At 49.7% G+C, this 16,112-nt stretch overlaps 1 protein-coding gene across 3 annotated transcripts in view; it reads right to left on the bottom strand.

Annotated features, from left to right (window-relative positions):
- Positions 1–16,112, bottom strand: part of LOC142579586 (uncharacterized) — a 515,154-nt gene that overhangs the window by 310,127 nt on the left and 188,915 nt on the right. The window lies entirely within an intron of this gene.

Below are 16,112 nucleotides of genomic sequence, written 5' to 3'. Positions count from 1 at the left end.
TCGACAGTGCAAGCTAGCTCCGCTAACGTAACTGAGAACGAGGTCGGGAACCAACATTATTTGCCATCCATCGAATCTACTGACGCAGTTGTGTTAAAGCTCAATCCAAATATGAGTGAATTAGCATTTCAGAGATCTGCCTGAAAAAAAAAAGGAAAGCTTTTCTACGTGAGACAAATAGCTGAGCACAGACGTATATACCCTTGAGTGCCGAGATACTTCTTTTTTATCTCGCTAGAGCCATTACTTTCCCGGCGCCTACTACAAAATGCTGCCTTATGCGCTACATAAGATATGACCACAGAATAATAATAACAACAAAAATATGTGGCATTCGCCATTGCTGGCGGAACAAGATCGGAATCAATGCGTCTGCCGCGCAAACATCCGAATATACGGATAACTCGTTATCAGCCGCAGTGCTTAGCAATTCTGTGATCGCAGAAAAGATGCTGAAAATGTGTGACCTGTGCAATCTCGACTCCGATACTGTAATATTAATGATTTTAGCTCCAATGTAAAGGGGATTAGTAAAAAAACAAACAAGGAATAAGCTACAGTACGTGCACGCTGAGAGGGCGTAGGGGCGCAAGATATCACGAAGGCTCGGTAAAGGATTATAACGTGTTGCAATATTCTTATAGAGTATGTTTCTTGTAAAGAAAGAAATAAAGAAAAAAAACGGCATGATATAAGTAATCATAAATAACACGCTATCTCAAGGCTTCCATTTAGAGAACCTCATCCGCGATTGGCTTCGCGAAAACTGCTTTGTCATGCTCCGAATCTCGTTGACGAGTGTACACGACATATACGCCGGGCTTGTGCGAATGAGGAAGGGGGAATACAACCGCAGAACCCTCTGAAGCGGGGCGTCTCGCTGAGAGATGGCAAGCCGCCCTCCTCAGCGAGGCACCTGAAGACTGCAGGAGTGGGCCGTTGCCAAGGATCTCGAAAGATTTTCCTCGGGCAATGGATCCCTGGCAGCCTAGCCCCGGGCACCAACATCAATAACGGTTGGACAAATAAAGTTTATTCCTATCCTATCCTTGTGCGAATTGCATTGCGTAGGTTTAGAATATGCCACAGTGGTCGATAAAGACGATGAGCGAAACGAGAACAAGGTGAGAAGCAGGAGCCAACGCTTCTACAAGTGGACTGCATGGTGCTCTTCAAGGCATGAGCAAAACGCATGCACGTTGTGCTCGTCTTAAATTTCCATCTCCCGCCTTCCCCGCGTTTTTCCAATATCGATGTATAGGTCACGTCATGCAGTCATCGCCATTGCTTAGTGGAATATATATACCACATGCGACAAGAGCGATTGGTGAAACGGGAAAAAACCGCTGCAGGCGCGGTCTGTGTTACGTTGGGCATCCCTTCTTTTTTTTGTCCTTTCCACTCGATTCAGCTCACATTTCACTTACAGAACATATACTTAATGAACCCTCGGAACAAAAAGCCGCATGATCATCACAGTGTGAGGGTTCTGAAAGCTCTCCTTCGTTCGCAGATTGGTCTTCAACACCACTCGCGTATATAGAATATTGCGCCGTGTTATTTCTATGCGTTGTGTGTGTGTGTGTGTGTGAGAGAGAGAGAGAGAGAGAGAGAGAGAGAGAGAGAGAGAGAGAGAGAGAGAGAGAGAGAGAGAGAGAGAGAGAGAGAGAGAGAGAGAGAGAGAGAGAGAGAGAGAAATCTGTCGTTTCAATGGCAAATAGCATGCAAATGTGAATTAGTGCCGCAGAGGGGAAGCATGCATGCAATACAAGTAAGCAAACAGAAGATACCGTAACTAAACTATGGCAGTTGTCACCGACAACCGTGCGCGTCGACGACTAAACTAAAAAAAGAAATCGTGTTTTACAACGTTCGTCTCGATGCTTTGAACCACAGCTAAAATCGGAAGCCGCATACACACAGCTGCGAGAGAACAACATGTACTACGGTGCGTGAAAAAAAAGAAGGAAACATGTTGAAAGTGGGCCGATGTGCTATCATGCCATGCGCACGCACAGCCGTCGCGAACGAAGTGGAATACATCGATCGAATAGCCATTGCATCGTCTCGAAATGCGTGTGACCGCACGTATGCGGTTAAATTGGAGGCTAGAGAACGAACGAACGAACGAGCGGACGAACGAACGTCTTCCTTGTCGAGTCCGACCCAGCCAACCCCGAAAACGGGCGAAAGAGGCAAAGAAAACCATTTCATTTAAAACACTCATTCATATATCAATTGGGCCTGACGTACAGCAGCATTGGTCTCCAAGGCACACCGCATACACGCGCAGAACCGTAAACGCGCAAGTAAACAGGAGCGCCGGATATCGCACATATACTACGCGCTTTGACGCGTGGCCTAGGCGAAATGTGCGGGTATATACCACTGAGGCAGCATTTTATACGTTTGCGGTCTCCTCCGCGAGATCAACACCTCGACCCCTCTCCCTCTGCTTGCATCGAGAGCGACGGGGGAGTCGCTGGCGCTTTGGGTGCAGCAGATACGTACATGCACGTTCAGCTGCAGGGGCAGAACTGGTTGCAGCGTCCCAGCGAGAAGCTCGCCGGCCAGAGAGATCGCAATTACGAAAGAAGAGCACCCGGCCACGCACCGTGCGCGTCCAATGCGCGGCCGTGTAAGAGTGGTGAGCGCAGACCACACGCGCCGGAGCTCAGAGCGGGGCTGCACGACTTTCGTCTGGATTGATTGGCAGTCGTGAAGCTCGTTAGCACGCTGCTCTTAGCAGCCCCCTCCCCCCCTTTTCTCCGATTCAATGCTCCTCTCCCCAATCCATACAGCCGTTTGCATTCTTCGAGCTTCATCATGGGTACACGGGTGCGCGTTTAATACACACACGCACTTTGCCAGGCAATGCTGGAGCGCAGGACGATATTGTATGTAGCCGACGACGCACAGCTCATCCTTGCTACGAGCAGCAATGCATTGCATTCGGTATTCGTATACGTACGTGCGTATTTGCATCCCTGCTTCGTATACGAGTACATAGTCCTGGAAACGATTAATAGCAACGAGCCTCCGAAATTGTTGTAAGCAGTTGAAAGCGCTTTAATCTGCATGCAGCAACTACCAACACAGGCGACAGAGCTGGAAAAAAAAAAGAAGAAAGCAGCGTATATGCAACTCACAAGTGTTATAATAACAACGTAATCGCATGTTAGAACGATACTTCAGCAAAGTCTCACAACTTAGTTTGTCCTTACTTTTTTTTTTGTGGGGGAGGGGGAGGCGGTTTACGTGCCAAAACCACTTTCTGAATATGAGGCACGCCGTATAGTGGAGGACTCCGGAAATTTCGACCACCTGCGGTTCTTTAACGTGCACCTAAATATAAGTACACGGATGTTCTCGTATTCCTCCCCCATCGAAATGCGGCCGCCGTGGCCTTAGTTTGTCTCCCTTAAAAGTGTTAATGCTCCCTTACGTGACATGCTTACGTACATGTGAATATGTGGCATATTACGCCTCAAAAGTTAAATTGAGACGCTCGGACGTAGAAATTGCCGGCATGCCTTTGCAAGCCTAGATCCGTCTGCAGCTGGCACCCTCCTCCTCTTTTTTATGTATACATCCGTGAGCAAAAGTACACGGACCACAGGGTCACCGAAAAAAACTAAATTTCATTGTAATTACCATGCATAAAGTAAAATTGACGAGTACACTGGGAAATTCGCAATGCCAAGTTTGGACTGCAGTCCTCAATTTCAAGTTGCATTCACAGGCAGAGGGGAAAAAAAAATTGGCTTTATCGCGCAATCTCTGGTCCGTATACTTTTGCTCACGGGTGTACGACACGAACGGATGCAAACAGGGCTGGGAAAGATGCCTACAAAGACACCGATGTTTCTTCCTCCGTTGTATACGACAATACTCTGGTATACATTCAGCAGCCGGGCTATAGTCGCGATGCTGCTGGCCTGCTATCCTAGTAAAGCAGCGCTATAGGAGCTCTCGTGTGCCCGATGACGTGAGGCACTCCCGAAGAGCGCGCTCAAAAGAAAGGAGGGTCGAAAAAGAAATATTCGCCATTATTTTTCTTTTCGTTTCTCTGTTCCATTATTTCCAAACGCTTCTCCCGCCTTCTCTGCAGAGCCCATATATAGGCGTCTAAGCACCGTGTATAACGCACGTCGCTGGAAGAAAAGAGAAACGGTGAAGGAAGGGAGGGGTGGAGGTGGGGTCGCAAGGGGTCAAGGCGGCCGAGAAGTGTTTAACTTGACTGCTGTTTGGATCGGACTGCTGGTACGATCTGTTGGGAACTCGGCGCTGACGCCCGGGGTTGTACCTGGGTCGCAAGCCCCAAGGGTAGCGTTGGCCTGGCGGCCTGGGGTACAACTCGAAGCATCCGAAGGTCCCGGCAAAGCATGAGTCGACAGGTAACAACGAAACAACTTGTTTATTTTAACATCGCAAAGAGTTGGCGGTCAGGTTTGACCGAAGTAGAGAGACGGGAGAGCACTTCACTCAACGGAAGAAATCGGAGCCCTCCTCTGGCGTCCGGGGGCAGCTGTTTTTATACTCTCGCAGTTGAGGGCAAGAAGGAACCCCAAAAAAGACGAGCACGTGAATGTACAATGGGCTAATGGTGACGCACACTGTCGTAGCGATGCCGTAGCACCATGTCGTGGCGCTGCGCAAGATCTCGTAGCAACTGGTCGTGGCGCTGCGCAGCACACTGTCGTGGCGCTGCCGGTCGGACACAATGACTGTAACGAGAAGATGGTCCCTGCTTTGGCTTCGCCTGTTTCGGGCACAATGACTGGAACGAGATCCCTGCTTTGGCATCGCCTGTTTCGGGCCCAATAACTGGAATGAGATCCCTGCTTTGGCATCGCCTGTTTCGGGCACAATGACTGGAACGAAATCCCTAGGCGGTCGCATCGCCGCAGACGCGCCTGGAAACACCTGGCGATGAGTGTTGTGGTGACGACGATCGGGCCAAAATGTCCGCCGCCCCGCCGCCGTCGCGCCGGCAAAACCACGTGTCGCAGGCGAAACGCAACAGACCGCCCCGCCGGGGAAAGGAGATCCCGATGGACAGGGGACTGCATCCGCTGTCCGGAGGGATGTCGCTCGATGATGCTCATAACCGAAGTCGGGCGTCCCTTGACGTTTCTTGAGCGCAGCGCACAGAGAAGGCCTCGTTCTCTCGTTCAGGTTCGCACGGGACACTGCAAAGTGACTTCGGGAGAGTTCACATTTTTGTTCTCGTTCCCGGCAAGCGTTAGAACTACGCTGAAAACTCAACCGCTCAGTCAGCAAGCACGGCACAACCCTCACTAAGCCCTGCCAGGCTCTTTCCCCTTTTTATACCACTGCCTAGTTCCTTACAGTAGTCTAGCATCACTCAGAACGCGTCCACAAATTGAAAAATTGCACTAGAAAGCATATCATCACTTTGAAACACTAAACAAAAGCAATATGTTAAAAAAAATCCTGCCTCAGGAAGAAAAACATCAGTAACAAACAATTTTGAGGCTGATTCCTACGTTAGGGGCTTCGATTTAAGCCATCGGCGTTACCGTTGAGACTCCCCTTTTTGTAACGCACCTCAAAGGAATATTGTTGTAAAGCGAGGCTCCAGCGCAGGAGGCGACCACTTTTGGGAGAGATGGTCTGCAGCCATTGGAGAGGGCAGTGATCTGTCTCAATGATAAACCTCGAGCCGGCTAGATAGCATGACAATTTCTGAACGGCCCACACGAGACATGCACACTCTTTCTCGGTGGCGCTATACGCCTGCTCACGACTGGTCAGCTTACGACTAGCATACAGGACGGGGTGTTCTACTTCTCCATTTTCCCGTTGGCACAGTACAACGCCCATGCCTCGCTCACTAGCATCGCACTGAACAATGAACCCTTTTGTATAGTCTGGCGATCGTAGCACAGGCTGGCTTGTTAGGGCACTCTTTAGGGCGCTAAAAGCTCTTTCCTTTGTCTCGTCCCAGACGACTGTTTGAGGCTCTGTCTTTCTTAGAGCATCCGTCAGGGGAGCCGCGATATCAGAGTACCTAGGGATGTACCTCTGATAGTAGCCGGCGACACCTAAGAACGACCGAATATCGGTCTTTGTGCGCGGTTGCGGAAAGTCTCGCACAGCGGCCACTTTTATTTCAGAGGGGCGGCGACGACCCTGACCAATCACGTGACCGAGGTAGACAACCTCGGCCTGTGCTAACTGGCACTTAGGAGCCTTTACTGTCAAGCCTGCTTCGCGCAGGCGGGTTAGCACTGCCCGCAAGTGTGTCATATGCTCAGACCAGGATGCGGAGAATATCGCTACGTCGTCTAGATACGGTAAAGCGAATTCTTGCTGTCCCCGCAACACTTTATCCATGAGACTTGAAAAACAGTATGGCGCGTTCTTCAAACCAAAACTCAACACTTTAGGACGGAATGTTCCCATTGGTGAAATGAACGCCGCATACCTACTAGCCTCTTCTGTAAGTGGAACCTGCCAATAACCCCTGACAAGATCTAGGGTGGAAATAAACTGAGCGCTACTAACTTTCTCAAGGCGCTCCTCGATGTTAGGGATCGGATAAATTTGATCCTTAGTGATGGAATTAAGCCTGCGGTAGTCGACGCAAGGACGAGGTTCCTTGCCCGGTACCTCAACTAAAATCAAAGGGGAGGTATAATCACTCTCACCTGCCTCAATAACACCGAGCTGTAGCATTTTCTTTACCTCAGCCTCCATAATATCGCTCTGGCGGGGTGACACCCGATACGCCTTGGATCGTACTGGCTCTGGGGAGGTAAGTTCTATATCATGAGTAAGTACAGAAGTCCTACCAGGCCTCTCAGAGAACAGACCTTGAAACTCTTGTAATAGCTGGTGTAGTTCGGTTTTCTGCTCAGGCGACAGCGGTGCTTTACTGATAAGGTCACTAATGACTTGACCGGTGTCTTCCCTGTTCGTCACTGAGCCTAGTCCTGGAAGCTCGACCGGAAGCTCTTCAGGAACGTTTACCATCATGCACCCCACTGCTTCCCTTTTTCTATAAGGTTTGAGCAGATTACAGTGGTAAACTTGCTGTGCTTTCCGCTTTCCTGGCAGACTTACCACGTAGTTAACGTCCGACAGTTTCTGAACAGTTCGTGCTGGGCCCTCCCACTGCACGTCTAGTTTGTTGTTTAGCGATGTGCGCAATATCATGACCTCATCGCCAACCTCAAAACGACGGGCCCTGGCTGTCCGATCATAATAAACCTTGGCCCTCTGCTGGGCCTTTGTCATTGCTTCACCTGACAACTCCTGTGCCCTTCTTAAGCGTTCGAGGAGCTTAAGCACGTACTCCACCACGACTGGGTCGTCGCCCCTACCTTCCCATGATTCTCGAAGCATGCGAAGCGGAGATCGAAGCGAGCGACCGTACACCAGTTCAGCTGGCGAAAACCCCGTAGCCGCATGCGGCGCGGTCCTTAAAGCAAACATCACCCCAGGCAGACACAGCTCCCAGTCAGTTTGATGTTCAAAACACAAGGCTCTCAACACGCGCTTCATGACGGAGTGGAGCTTCTCAACGGAATTCGACTGTGGGTGGTACACTGAGCTGTGTAACAGCTTTACCCCACACCTTTCGAGAAAAGTTGTCGTCAAAGCGCTAGTAAACACTGTGCCCTGATCTGATTGAATTTCTGCAGGAAAACCAACTCGCGCAAATATGGACAGTAGTGCATTAACTATCTCAACTGAGCTGAGTTCTTTAAGCGGCACTGCTTCAGGGAACTTTGTCGCTGGGCAGATCACAGTCAAAATGTGTCTGTACCCCGTGGCTGTTACCGGCAGAGGTCCCACTGTATCAATAACGAGCCGTCTAAAAGGCTCCGTAATGATAGGTACCAATTTCAACGGCGCCCTCGATTTGTCCCCTGGTTTGCCCACCCGCTGACAAGTGTCACATGTCCTCACGAAATGGTCTGCGTCCCGAAAACACCCTGGCCAATAGTACTCTTGCAAGAGACGGTCCTTAGTTTTCTTAACTCCTAGGTGTCCGGACCACGAACCCCCATGTGACAAGCGCAACAGATCCTGACGATAGCATTGAGGCACGACCAGCTGATCGAACTCCACTCCTCGGCGGTCTAGATACTTCCGGTACAGGACTCCACCTCTTTCCACAAAACGCGCAGTTTTCCTGGCGATACCTTCTTTGACATTGCAGCGCACGTTTTCCAGGCTGCCATCCTTTTTTTGTTCGGCTATCAAAGCCGTCCGGCTGACTTTTAGCAACCTATCAAGTCCGTCTGACGTAGGCGCGATGAGCAAATCAGTAGATAGCTCTTCTAACTTTCCCGCGTCGGGATTTTCCTCTCCAGTATCTGGCGCCTTCAACGCTACAGACTCAATTTTATTCTGTTCGGGCGTGCTCTGAATATCAGCTTGCTGCGCCTCTGACCCTTTTTCGTTGTTTGATAACGTCGGCCCCGCAACTACCGCCTTTGCAGCGAGCTCCCGAACCTTCGATCTGGTTAAGGCCTGAACACTAGCTTCACCAAACAAAAGCCCCTTCTCGCGCAGGAGGTGATCGGACCTGTTTGAAAATAGGTACGGGTACTGGGGTGGCAGCATAGATGACACTGCCGCCTCTGTCTCAAGCGCTCCGAAAGGTCCTTCAATAAGCACTTTTGCTACTGGCAGACACACGCTATGAGCTTCCACGGCTTGCTTGATCCACGCGCACTCGCCCGTGAACATATGGGGTTCTACGTAAGATGGGTGAACTACATCCATCGTAGCTGCGGAATCGCGAAGCACTCGGCACTCTTTCCCGTTCACGAGGAGGTCTCGCATGTAAGGCTCGAGAAGCTTCATGTTCTCGTCAGTGCTGCCTAGTGAAAAAAACACAACTTTTGGTGTTGTTTCCGGACACTGCGCCGAAAAGTGACCCGGCTTCTGGCACGTATAACAAACGCCCGCTCGCCTCATCTCGAACCGCTTTCTGCGTTCGGCTTCGGCTGCCGTCTCTTTACGTTTGGTCGGATTGCTTTCACTCGCATCCTCACTACGCGTGTCCCCCTTAAATCTCATGGGCGTGAACCTTGGCCTCTCAGACTTGGAGCCAAATTCACCCTTTTGACCGTCCTTAGCTCCGCGAGCTCGACGCGTCACAAACTCCTCGGCTAGCTCAGCGGCTCTAGCCACCGTACTCACGTCTGGCCTATCCAAGACCCAGTATCGCACGTTCTCCGGTAACCGACTATAAAACTGTTCTAGCCCGAAGCACTGCAGAACTTTATCGTGGTCACCAAACGCTTTCTCTTCTTTGAGCCACTCCTGCATGTTCGACATAAGCCTATACGCAAACTCTGTATATGACTCACTTCTGCCTTTCTCATTTTCCCGAAACTTCCGACGGAACGCTTCCGCAGACAGCCGGTACTTTTTTAGCAGACTCGATTTTACTTTGTCGAAATCCTCTGCTTCCTCTCTATCCAAGCGAGCGACTACGTCGGCCGCCTCGCCGGGTAACAAAGTGAGCAAGCGCTGTGGCCACGTTTCCCGAGAGAACCCCTGCTTCTCGCACGTTCGCTCAAAGTTAACCAGGAACAAACCAATGTCCTCTCCAAGCTTAAACGGCCGCATTAGGTCAGTCATTTTGAACAATACGCGTTCTCCTGCACCGTGTGCCTGACTTCCATTACGAGCGCGTTCCATCTCTACCTCGAGACGCTTCATTTCCAAAGCGTGTTCGCGCTCTTCTTTTTCTTTCTGTTCTTTACGTTCACGCTCTTGTTTCTCTTTTTGCTCTTTAAGTTCGCGCTCATATTTCTCTTTTTGCTCTTTAAGTTCGCGCTCATGTTTCTCTTTTTGCTCTTTAAGTTCGCGCTCCTGTCTTTTTGACCTCTCCTCAATAGTCTCAAGGCATTCCGACAGCTCGTCATCCTCAGCCTCTAACTCAAGAATAGCCTTTAGCAGTTCAGGTTTCCTTAGTTTGTCTGAGACATCCAGACCCAACTCTCTTGCAAGCTCCAACAATTTCGGTTTGCGCAACGACTTCAAATCCATGGCTGCTCTGAATGCTGCTTTCTCTACTGCTTACTATTGTCTTGCCGCAAACTAACCCGGCAGCAACGACAACCACAATTACCAGCTCTGTTTCTGACACTAACAAAAGCCTGGCAAAGCTCAGAAGAAGAAAGTCCCGCACTCACCTAACCTCGCAGGCAGGAATTCCGCGCAGTCGTTCCGCTGCAGGCAACCAGTCGTCACACAGGGCTCGTTGCACTGCTCCCGGATCGTCGTTGAGCTGCTCAGCATACTGTCAACTGCATCTCTTTGCTGCTGGCCTCCGTTGTCGTGATCTCGCCGCTGGCAGACAGTTGTTTGAAGTCGTAGGCGATCTCACCGCTGGCAACCAGATGTTTTAGACCGGAGGTGATCTCACCGCTGCCAACCAGATGTTTTGGATCGCGACACTGGAGCGATCGGATGGGAACTCGGCGCTGACGCCCGGGGTTGTACCTGGGTCGCAAGCCCCAAGGGTAGCGTTGGCCTGGCGGCCTGGGGTACAACTCGAAGCATCCGAAGGTCCCGGCAAAGCATGAGTCGACAGGTAACAACGAAACAACTTGTTTATTTTAACATCGCAAAGAGTTGGCGGTCAGGTTTGACCGAAGTAGAGAGACGGGAGAGCACTTCACTCAACGGAAGAAATCGGAGCCCTCCTCTGGCGTCCGGGGGCAGCTGTTTTTATACTCTCGCAGTTGAGGGCAAGAAGGAACCCCAAAAAAGACGAGCACGTGAATGTACAATGGGCTAATGGTGACGCACACTGTCGTAGCGATGCCGTAGCACCATGTCGTGGCGCTGCGCAAGATCTCGTAGCAACTGGTCGTGGCGCTGCGCAGCACACTGTCGTGGCGCTGCCGGTCGGACACAATGACTGTAACGAGAAGATGGTCCCTGCTTTGGCTTCGCCTGTTTCGGGCACAATGACTGGAACGAGATCCCTGCTTTGGCATCGCCTGTTTCGGGCCCAATAACTGGAATGAGATCCCTGCTTTGGCATCGCCTGTTTCGGGCACAATGACTGGAACGAAATCCCTAGGCGGTCGCATCGCCGCAGACGCGCCTGGAAACACCTGGCGATGAGTGTTGTGGTGACGACGATCGGGCCAAAATGTCCGCCGCCCCGCCGCCGTCGCGCCGGCAAAACCACGTGTCGCAGGCGAAACGCAACACTGCGTTGGGCTTGCCGATACGGTCCGTCGGTCTGCTGCTGCTGCTGCCGCCGCCGCTTCTGCTTCGACGCTATTGCCCGACACGCCTACGACGACGACGACGTCGAGGTACCCGCTTTTCTTTTTTCTACCTTTTATCTCGCGCACAGAGACAACAAGCCGTTGTTTTACCTCCCCGGCCGCGCCATGCTCGGCCCTGTACGCATCTCGCTGCGGCGACTGCCACCGCAGCAACACCGGAGGCGCGGGAGGCGCGTGGAAACAGCGCTTCGGGCGCGATGCGGCGGGGTGTATCATTTGCCGCGTGCGCCGTGTCATTACGCACGCGCGCGCCGAAGGGGGGGAGGTCGGTTTCGTGCATATACGGACGGGCGTGCGTGCGGCAAAACGTGCCGGGGGTCACAGTGTGCGAGCGCAAAATACGGAGGCCCGCGCTGTGCATACGTGCGCGTGTATATGTATACTACGGGCACTAGCTTGCTCCCATACGGGGGCCGTTACGCGCTGCAAGACCGGCGCGTCTGTACGTGTGTGCCGTGCACTACGTGCAAGAGGATCTCGGTCCGACGACGGACGTGGAGGAAGAAGCGCGGCGCGCGCACCGCAAGCTTCCCGCAGGAAGGGCTGTGACACGGGCGTCGCACGCATCTATTCCGGTCGGTGCAGTCGACCGGAATAAAGAGTGCATCTTCGCCGCCACGAATAAATACTATGCTTTGTATGCTTACGGCGTTATCTGTAGTGTTGGACCTTTATTTGTATTGCTTTGGTTTCTATAGTGCCTTGTGAAGACAATGGATGATGTTTGGTTTGAAAGACAGCTCTAGTTGACGTCTGCAAAGCGTCACGAATTAGGTGCGCGTGTACTACATGCACGGGCGGGGTGTTTGACGGTCAAGGGGTACGCGGAGGGATGAACGAATCCATGATACCTGACGTGGTGTGTCTATGTGACTTTCTCGTGTGTTTATCTTGGAAGCCACGATAGAAGTGATCATGTAAATGAGCGGATTGGCTGGATATATAGGGTGCGGTATGTGTCGCATGTGAATATGGAGAAGGATAGAAAATAAAATGAAAATGCGGGGATGTTAACCAGAGAAGCCCCTACTTGTCTACCCTGTGCGCTGGAACAAGAAAACGAGGAGTAGAAAGACGAGACAGAGAGGAAGGAAAGACGCATGTAGTGAATGCGTGGACGAGTACACAGTGAGATTATAATCTACGCCTAGAGAGGGCGCATTTATCGCTACTATTGCTTCGCTGCGATTTTTGATCGGAGTACTGCGGTGATGTCGACACTCACATGTAGTGTGTCTTGGAGATGTGAAAGCCTTCAAGGAACAACTAATCTGCTTTCACAATGCTTTGAAAAAAATAGTAAAGTTAGGTTCCTGACTTCTCCTCCACTCTTCCGCCTACCCTTCTTGTTCCTGGAGACCTGTGAAATACACCCTTGACAATAAGATATCTGTATTTTTTTTTCAGAGTAATATCCCATGCAATTCACATTCGGTGCATGTTTGTACTAAACGTCGCGCAGCAATCACTTTAGTTTAACATATTAGATATTACATGTATCTATAGCTGTTCCCGAAAGTATAGTTCATGCCTTACGTTAACGTGTTCACCGATATGGAATAACTGCCTATGGTCACTGTTCGCTTAGATGGCAGAACAGATTGAATTCTATTTTACGTTCCATACTAAAAACTATTGGTTACGATATTTCCTCAGAGACGGACTCAAATTTCATTAAAACGCTTCGGTTTTCAATTTCAATTCTATGTTGTTCCAAACTGTTACAAAAAGAAACTTTTGGACAAATAAATTTAGGATCGACGTACTACATCCCCGCTCGCAAATTCAGGACTATAAGGAACGTCACGTGATACATCGTTGTTGCACAAGGTACGGTTTCCGATCTCGCCGTTATTATGTCCCGTCACATTTCAATAAACTATCCGCCAGTGTTTTTCGGGTCAAGATTACATATGAGCTTAAAAAAGCTCTTCGATGCCTTAACATTTAGCCTATATTGTTAGTTCTAGAGGTGTTCATTGAGTTAGTGTTGTGTGGCTTACATGGGTGTTACGTTAAATTTGTTATTGCTTTACAAGAATGATGTCTACGAAGGTCCATGTTGCACTACTTATGTTATCTCTTATTCAGAGTGAATTGTGCGCTTTGTTAGTATCTTTAACAATACTTGCAAACAGCTGTTACATCACTGTACATTACGTGAACACACTTATTCATTTTTTTTTTCGTTCTACGTCTTGATTATCTGTGATTTGCCTGCTGGTTGCCTGGCGCTGCCTTTCAAGCCACCTGTGACTTTGGCAGGCCTGTATGTTGTAACTGATACGAGCAATGAAGTATTATTATTATTATTATTATTATTATTATTATTATTATTATTATTATTATTATTATTATTATTATTATTATTATTATAAAAGCACTGCGGCGATGAAACGGCCATGAAACGATGGATGGAACGTAAGGGTTTATAGTCTTAAAGTAACGCTGGGGACTCACGAGAGACGTCACAATAGACGACTCCATATTAGAGGTGTAAGCGATTGAAAAAAAGCATTAAAAATTTCGGAAAGAACTGTTTTTTTTTTCAACCAGAATAAAACTAGAAAAATAAGAAAAACAGCTTCCCGTGGAATTCTTCAGGTGGATGCCCAAATTTTGCCTTTCATGTACTTTCCTCCACCTTACGGGCTTCCGCAGAAATTATTTGTCATTTTCAGTGTCTTAGTGCCTCGAGTTGTCGATTAATTCGCCCGCGCGCTCTGCCATCGGCTAGCCTCCTGGTTAGCTCACCACCCCGGCAAGGCGTTGGTCGCAGGTTCGAGTCCCGGAGCAGGACGAATCTTTCTTCAACTGCGAAGCTTTCTTTCTGAGAAACGGGTGTGGGTGTCCTTATCTTCGTGCTATACAATTCGGGTGGACGTCAATTTTTTTTTCCCCTTCATCTACTTTAGTCCACTTTGCGGGCTTCCGCAGAACTGATTTGTCAAATTCTTCTGTTACGATGCGACTCCTTTCGGCATGTATAAACTTTTCTTTTTAAGTGGCTGTCGTTAGCACTGTCACGAAGAACAGGCTCACATAATGCGTGGAATCAGCGGCCGTGAATACTTTTGTGTGCGACCCATTCACATCGCTGCTAACCTCCTAGACCCAAGGTATCGTGGCAAGAATCTTGATGACGCGCAGATTGCGGTCGTGTTTGACTGGACTTCTCAACAGGCAAAGCACGCCACGCTGTACGCCGGGGAGCTTCTCTGTAACGGCGCAGAATGCGGTACCTGCAAGGGAATTTGGTCAATAGAACGAGTTGGGAGTCCGCGAAGCACCAGCAGGATCCACCCACGTGGTGGCAAGGACTTTGTTTCAACCAGCCCTCGCCTGTCGCATGCTGCAGACTCCCCCTTCTTCTGCGGCATGCGAAACAGACTGGTCCGAGTTTGGAAGTGTGCCCACCGAGCTGCGCAACAGGCTCGCAGGGGATCACGTGCAAAAACTTTTGTGCGTGAACTCGAACCTCAACGTCCGGAAGGATTCGTCCGCTGCACAGCGAAGCGTTGATGCGTCAAGCGTAGATGAATCGGACACAGGTTGGTACAAATGTGGGCATTGACGCTTTGACGTGAAATCAATGCCTTTATACGGGAAATCGTGCCTGGATTTTGAACCCGGAAGCTCTGCTGGGACTTTTGTGATGTGATAATGTAACAAATATATTCTTATCAGCATCAAAGAAACAAATGTGTCGGGTTTCTCATAGCTCTGTGCGCAATCGTCTTTTTTTTTCAATTTATTGTATTTTTCTTTTAGGTAAACATGAAAGAACCAGCTTTTTTTTTTTTCACGTCTTTCAAAATTTCATGAAATGGTACATCTCTACTCCAGATTAAATTTGGCCTTACGGTGGTTCCTTATGGTGCAAACGACGCGCCACGAATGCAAGCTTTGTAATGGACCATATAAGAAATTTCTTACTTGTTTGGTCGCGTTTAGCCGGAAGCCAATGAGATCATACGATGTCTCTATCGACGGTCAAAACATTCCTTATGTCAGGACGCACCGATTCTTAGGAGTAATCATTGATCGCGACCTCTTCTGGAGTCCTCATGTGGCCTACCTAAAGAAGCGCCTGACGGATATCTCTAATGTGTTTAAGTTTCTTGGAGGAAATGTCTGGGGTACTTCAGTACATGCAATGATGCAACTGTACAGGACGCTCTTTCTTGGGTATTTGCGATACAGCTTGCCTGTGCTGACCGACACCTGCAGAAGTAATATCCGTACACTCGAAAGCGTCCAGGCCCAGGCGCTAAGAGTGTGTCTTGGATTGCCGCGGTGTTCGTCAACAGCTGAAACCATTGCGATTGCACACGATTTCCCAGCCAAGACCCATATAGTCATGGAAGCACTCAGAGTACACGTAAGACACCTTGCTCGAGCCCCTGCCCATCATCTAGCCTCACTGCCAGAGGATCGACCACGTGCTTCCTTTTGTGAAACTGTCCTGCTCTATCGTGCATACCTTCCATCAGGTTATACAGCTCCAGCGAAAGTTCCGTTTCCACCATGGTGCTTGGCTCAAGCAAAGGTTCGACTTATCGTACCAGGCATACGAACAAAAGCCCAACTCTCGTCTCCAGCACTCAAGCAGCTTTCACTGCTCTTGCTGTACGAGACGTACAACGATCATCATCATCTGTATACTGACGCTTCAACCACGGTGAATGGGTCTGCAGGATCGGTGATCTTTCCTGCAAAACCTTCCACCATAAAGATTCGACTCTCTCACCAGACTACATCGACTGCCGCGGAGCTTGCTGCTATTCGTTGTGCACTTCGTGTAATTTCTGAAGAACTACC

This window comes from Dermacentor variabilis, chromosome 4, assembly GCF_050947875.1.
Source record: "Dermacentor variabilis isolate Ectoservices chromosome 4, ASM5094787v1, whole genome shotgun sequence".
Lineage (NCBI taxonomy): Eukaryota > Metazoa > Arthropoda > Arachnida > Ixodida > Ixodidae > Dermacentor > Dermacentor variabilis.
This window is presented reverse-complemented; position numbering and strand designations above follow the sequence as displayed.